This window comes from Mastomys coucha, unplaced genomic scaffold, assembly GCF_008632895.1.
Source record: "Mastomys coucha isolate ucsf_1 unplaced genomic scaffold, UCSF_Mcou_1 pScaffold17, whole genome shotgun sequence".
Classification (NCBI taxonomy): Eukaryota; Metazoa; Chordata; class Mammalia; order Rodentia; family Muridae; genus Mastomys; species Mastomys coucha.
In genome coordinates, this window is record NW_022196899.1 from 33,792,164 (window position 1) to 33,799,544 (window position 7,381).

Below are 7,381 nucleotides of genomic sequence, written 5' to 3' on the forward strand. Positions count from 1 at the left end.
GTAGAACTCCAAATAGACTGGACCAGAAAAGAAAGTCCTCCCACCACCACATAATAGTCAAAACACCAAATGCACAAAACAAAGAAAATATTAAAAGCAGTGAAGGGAAAAAGGTCAAGTAACATATAAAGGCAGGCCTATCAGAAATACACCAGACTTCTCACCAGAGACTATGAAAGCCAGAAGATCCTGGGTTGATGTCATACAGGCCTTAAGAGAACACAAATGCCAGCCCAGGCTACTATACCCAGCAAAACTTTCAACTACCATAGATGGAAAGACCAAAGTATTCCATGACAAAACCAAATTTACACAATATACTTTCACAAATCCAGCTCTTCAAAGGGTAATAAATGAAAAACTTCAACACAAGGAGGGAAACTACATCCTAAAAAAAAATCAAAAAATAATTTTCCAACAAAAATAAAAGAAGATAACCACATGAACAGAATTCCAACTCTAACAATAAAAATAACAGGAAGCAACAATTACCTTTCCTTAATATTTATTAATATCAATGGTCTCAATTTCCCAATAAACTGATATAGACTATCATACTGGGTACATAAACAGGACCCAACATTTTGTTGCATACAGAAACATGAGGTGGGTACTTCAGTGACAAAGTCAGATGCTACCTCAGAATAAAAGGATGGAACACAATTTTCTAAGCCAATGGTCCCAAGAAAAAAGCTGGAGTAGCCATTCTAATATCGAATAAAATCAACTTTCACCCTAAAGTGATCAAAAAAGATAAGGAAAAGATAAGGAAGGACACTTCATATTCACCAAAGGTATGATCTACCAAGAGGAACTTTCAATTCTGAACCTCTATGCTCCAAATGCAAGGGCATCTACATTCATACAAGAAACTTTACTAAAGCTCAAAGCACACATTGCACCGCACACAATAATAGTGAGAGATTTCAACACCCAACTCTCTGCAATGGACAGATCATGGAAACAGAAAGTAAACAAAGACATGTTGAGACTAACATTAGTTATGAAACAGATATCTATAGAACTTTTTATCCTAAAACAAAAGGATATACCATCTTCTCAGCACCTCATGGTACCTTCTCTAAAATTGACCATATAATTGTTCACAAATGAGGCCTCAACAGATACAAGAAGATTGAAATAATTCCTTGCATCCTACCAGATAACCATGGACCAAGGCTGCTCCTCAATAACAACATAAACAGTAGAATGCCCACACACACATGGAAGCTGAACAAAACTCTACTCAATGATAACTTGGTCAAGGAAGAAATAAAGAAAGAAATTAAAGACTTTCTAGAGTTTAATGAAAATGAAGTCACAAAATACCCAAACTTATGCGACACAATGAAAGCAGCCCTAAGAGGAAAACTCATAGCTTTAAGTGCCTCCAAAAAGAAACTGGAGAGAGCATATACCAGGAATTTGACAGCACATCTGAAAGCTCTAGAGAAAAAAGAAGCAAATTCACCCAAGAGGAGTTGAAGGCAGGAACTAATCAAACTTAGGGCTGAAATCAACCAAATAGAAACAAAAAGAACTATACAAAGAATCAAAAAAACCAGGAGCTGGTTATTTCAGAAAATCAACAAAATAGATAAACCCTTAGCCAGACTAACTAGAGGGCACAGAGAGAGTATCCTTATTAACAAGATCAGAAATGAAAAGGGAGACATAACAACAGACACCAAGGAAATCCAAAAACTCATGAGATCCTACTACAAAAGCCTATACTCAACAAAACTGGAAAACCTGGATGAAATGGAATATTTTCTAGACAGATACAATGTACCAAGGTTAAATCAAGATCAGATAAACAATCTAAACAGTCCCATAACTGCTAATGAAATAGAAACAGTCATTAATAGTCTCCCAACCAGAAAAGCTCAGGACCAGATGGGTTTAGTGCAGAGTTTTATCAGATGTTCAAAGAAGACCTAATACCAATACTCCTCAAACTATTCCACAAAATAGAAATGGAAGGTACTCTACCCAGTTCGTTCTATGAAACCACAATTATTCTTATACCTAAACCACACAAAGACCTAACAAAGAAAGAAAATTTCAGACCAATTTCCCTTATGAATATTGATGCAAAAATAATAAAATTCTTGCAAACCAAATCCAAGGACACATCAAAACTATCATCTATCATGATCAAGTAGGCTCCATCTCAGGCATGCAGGGATGGTTCAATATTTGGAAATCCATCAACGTAATTCACTATATAAACAAACTCAAAGAAAAAAACCATGATCATCTCACTAGATGCTGAGAAAGCATTTGACAAAATCCAACATCCTTCATGATAAAAGTCTTAGAAAGATCAGGAATTCAAGGCCCATACTTAAACATAGTAAAAGCAATATACAGCAAACCAATAGTCAACATCAAACTAAATGGAGAGAAACTTGAAGCAATCCTACTAAAACCAGAGACTAGACAAGGCTGCCCACTCTCTCCCTACCTATTCAATATTGTACTAATAGTCCTAGCCAGAACAATTAGACACCAAAAGGAGACCAAAGGGATGAGAATTGGAAAGGCAGAAGTTAAATTATTGCTATTTGCTAATGATATGATTGTATACTTAAGTGACCCCAAAAATTCCACCAGAGATCTTCTAAACCTGGTAAACAACTTCAGCAAAGTAGCTGGATATAAAATTAACTCAAGAAAATCAGTGGCCTTTGTCTATACAAAGGATCAACAGGCAGAGAAAGACATTAGGGAAACAACACCCTTTACAATAGTCACAAGTAATATAAAATACCTTGGTGTGACTCTAACTAACCAAGTAAAAGATCTGTTTGACAAAAACTTCAAGTCTCTGAAGAAGGAAATTGAAGAAGATCTCAGAAGATGGAAAGATCTCCCATGCTCGTAGACTGGCAGGATTAATATAGTAAAAATGGCCATCTTGCCAAAATTAATCTTCAGATTCAATGCAATCTCCATCAAAATTCCAACTCAATTCTTCACAGACTTAGAAAGAGCAATTTGCAAATTCATTTGGAATAATAAAAAACCCAGGATAGCCAAAACTATTCTCAACAATAAAGGAACCTCTGGTGGAATCACAATCTGGGACCTTAAGCTGTACAACAGAGCAATTGTGATAAAAACTGCATGGTAATGGTACAGTGACAGGCAGGTAGATCAATGGAATAGAATTGAAGACCCAGATATGAACCCACAAACCTATGGCCACTTGATCTTTGACAAAGGATCTAAAACCATAAAGTGGGGAAAAGACAGCATTTTCAACAAATAGTGCTAGCTCAACTGTTGGTTAGCATGTAGAAGAATGTAAATTTACCCATTCCTATCTCCTTGTACAATGCTCAAGTCCAAGTGGATCGAGGACCTCCACATAAAACCAGATGCACTCAAACTAATAGAAAAGAAAATGGGGAAGAGCCTTGAGCACATAGGCACAGGGGAAATTTTCCTGAACAGATCACCAATAGCTTATACTCTAAAATCAAGAATTGGCAAATGGGACCTCATAAAATTGCAAAGCAAAAGACACTGTCAATAGGACAAAATGGCAACCAAAAAGTTTGGAAAAGATCTTTACCAATCCTATATCTGATAGAAGGCTAATATGCAATATATACAAAGAACTCAAAAAGTTAGACTCTAGAGAACCAAATAACCCTATTAAAAATGTGGTACAGAGCTAAACAAAGAATTCTCAACTGACAAATACCGAGTGGCTGAGAAGCACCTAAAGAAGTGTTCAACGTCCTTAGTCATCAGGGAAATGCAAATCAAAACAACCCTGAGATTCCACTTCACGCCAGTCAGAATGGATAGGATAAAAAAACTCAGGTGACAGCAGATGCTGGAGAGGCTGTGGAGAATGAGGAACACTCCTTCATTGCTGGTGGGATTGCAAACTGGTACAACCACTCTGGAAATCAGTTTGGTGTTTCCTTCGGAATTTGGACATAGTCCTACCAGGTGACCCAGCTATACCACTCCTGGGCATATACCCAGAAGATGCTCCAACATGTAATAAGGACACATGCTCCACTATGTTCATAGCAGCCTTATTTATAATAACCAGAAACTGAAAACAACCCAGATGTCCCTCAACAGAGGAATACATACAGAAAATGTGATACATCTACACAACGGAGTATTACTCAGCTATTAAAAACAATGAATTTATGAAATACTTGGGGAAATGGATGGACCTAGAGAATATCATCCTGAGTGAGGTAACCCAATCACAAAAGAACACACATGGTATGCATTCTCTGATAAGTGAATATTAGCCCAGAAGATCAGAATACACAAAGTACAAACCACAAACCATAAGAAACTCAAGAAGAAGAAAGACCAAAGTGTGGATACTTCGTTCCTTCTTAAAAGGTGGAACAAAATACCCATGGTAGGAGTTGTAGAGACTAACTATGGAGCAGAGACAAAAAGAAGGACAACAATTCAGAGACTGCTCCACCTGAGAATTCTTCCCATATTCAATCATCAAATCCAGACACTATTGTGGATTCCAGCAAGTGCTGGATGACAGGAGCCTGATATAGCTGTCTCCTGAGAGGCTCTGACAGTACCTGACTAATATTGAATCAGAGGCTCACAGCCATCCATTGGACTGAGTACAGGGTCCCCAATGAAGGAGCTAGAGAAAGGACCCAAGGAGCTGAAGGGTTTGTAGCCCCTTAGGATGAACAATAATATGAACTAACTAGTACCCTCAGAGCTCCCAGGGACTAAAACACCAACCAAAGAGAACACATGATGGGACTAATGGCTCCAGCAGCATGTGTATAGCCGAGGATGGTCATCAATGGGAGGAGAGGCCCTTGGCCCTGTGAAGGTTTTATGCCCCAGTATAGGGGAATGCCAGGGCCAATAAGCAGGAGGAGGTGGGGTGGTTAGCAGAGGTAAGTGGGAACAGGGGTTTGTTTATTTTTTTGTTTTTTATTTTATTTTATATTTGGAGGGGAACCTGGGAAAGGAGATATTGTAAATAAAGAAAATATCTAATAAAAAAAAAAACTTCAATCCATCTGAAAGGATTTGAGTTAAGAAGTTGTATATGGGCGTTGCTGTCTTTCCTTTCACCATTATTAGCACTTGTGGGCTTCAAAGAGTGGCTAAGTACAGTGGACTTCTATCAAACCACAAATCTATTCCAAAAGCTCAGAATTACTGTCAGGATTAGGGATCTGTAAATGAGGAAAAGAGCAAAAGTTGTATTTAAAGCCTAAAGCTGCCCTTCGCATGTGCTGCCGTCTACAGCTCAGGTTGGAGTGGAACAACATCTCTCTTCCTTCTCCCGCTGTTCCTCATAAGTGTCCTGTCATTCTGAGAGAAATAGACTCTGGCACCACTTAAGTCAGACACTCAATGTTTATAGTATTTTAAACATACATTAGTTTTAAATTGCTAACTCATTAGCTAGTGAAGAGAATGTACTAAGCACAGCATGTAAGTTCTATATTCACATTTTTTCTTTCTAGAATTAATTAGGCTAGCATTTCCCAAGCCTTTTCCAGGCAATTGTATTTCCTTATTTCTGTTATTATTCTGAATGCAGTTTTGGGGCTTCCCTATCTTCCTTGGTTTCCATTATTTGAACTCTAAGATTCCAAGTACGCAAGAAGTCTGTTCCCTGTCATACCCATCCTTCCTTCTGTAGCATCTCTTATTGTCATTCTTTTCATGCGACTACTCACATCTCCTCTAGGCAACTGTAAAGGAGGCATAGTGAAACCACCTGGACCGCTCTGTGAGTGGAAGGAACAGTTTACTTGGGGGAATAAGCTGTCACCTATCTCTTGGTGGAGCAGAGAGCAGCAGGTCCCAGGACAGCCTTGTCAATTCTAAGGGGACAGGTAGCAGGAGGAGGAGGAGAGCTGAGGCCAGAGCGGCCTGAGACTTAGCATGAAGCTTTGCTTTTTTAAAAATAATGTATAATTTTGATTTAAGAAACTTATTTTTCTATTCTCTCACTAATTTCCTCTTATATTCCTATTTTATATTTCCTATCTTATATTCCTATTTATATTTCTTTTTTTTTACTTCCTATATTAATAGATTCCTTCTCTACAGTGAACACATGATTCCAAGCTAGTCCCCTATGGTTATTTTACCCTTTTCTTTTCACCACACTTTCATAATCCAGAAGATCTAGTGGATCAATGTCATTTAGATTAAGTATGCTAATGCTACCGTGTTTTTAACTGCTATACTTCAATCCTATACCAGAAAGTTAGATATGAAAAAAATTGTAAAATATACATAACTACACTCAATATTTTGTGTATGCACACACTATTAGATTGTAACATTCCAACCCCATTCAGAAACTGACTTCCAACTACTGGGGTTTGTGTTTGACTAAGACTTACTATCTTTAAGATGTTAAGATGTAATTTGTTACCGTTCCGCAGCAGCCTGTGGTACATCACTCTGCCTTCCACATGGTGTGGAAGTGTTTGAATCTCCCTTCTTCTTTATCCCCAGCCTGGAACATGGGTATAGGGCAAAGTCCCTCTCCTCTCCACACAAGTTCCACCCCTCTCGCACATACACATACACACACACACACATAAACACACACACACACACAAACACACACACACAAACACACACACACATGCACATACACACACACAGGCACATACAGACACACACATACACACACACACACACACACACACACACACACACACACACACACACACACACACACACACACATAGATCTGAGATTGTCAAAGGCTTGAAGCAGCCAGGCTTGGGAGATACCTGTAAATGAGAAGTAGAAAAGAGACAGACAGCAGGTGTTTGTTACTCTTCTCATCTCCCTCTTCAACCCTAGAATGTCTATCTGAAATCAGTAGCAAATATGCTGTGTCCCTGAACAGCTTTCTTTATCATACTGGATCTCATCCTGTTCCCTCTTGAAACTTTGTTGATACCTAAAAGATAGATCTTCTCTCTGCTTTCAATGACTCCTGCCTTCCCAGCTCCCTCTCCCACCCCCACTAGAAATGGCAACTGCTAACCACACTTCCATTAAATCCACTCACCATTAAAAGAGCTAAGTGCAATCGTCTTGCAGAAAGCAGCAGAGAGAGGAGGAGCACTTAAGATTTCAAACCCATCTTCCCACTTCACCAGCATGAGCAAGGCTCCACACTTGCTGAGTAAGGGAAACAGCACTGCAGACAGAAGCAGGGATGGAGGTTTCACTTCCACTGAGAACACAAGGAAACGGTGCTTTCGTTTAATTTCCCTTCACTGTTAGGGAAATTAACTGCATTTCTGGAACACCAATAAAATGAAATGTCTTCCAAAATGCTGAGAGAAACTTCTACTAACACTTCAAAAGAGAGAGAGAGAGA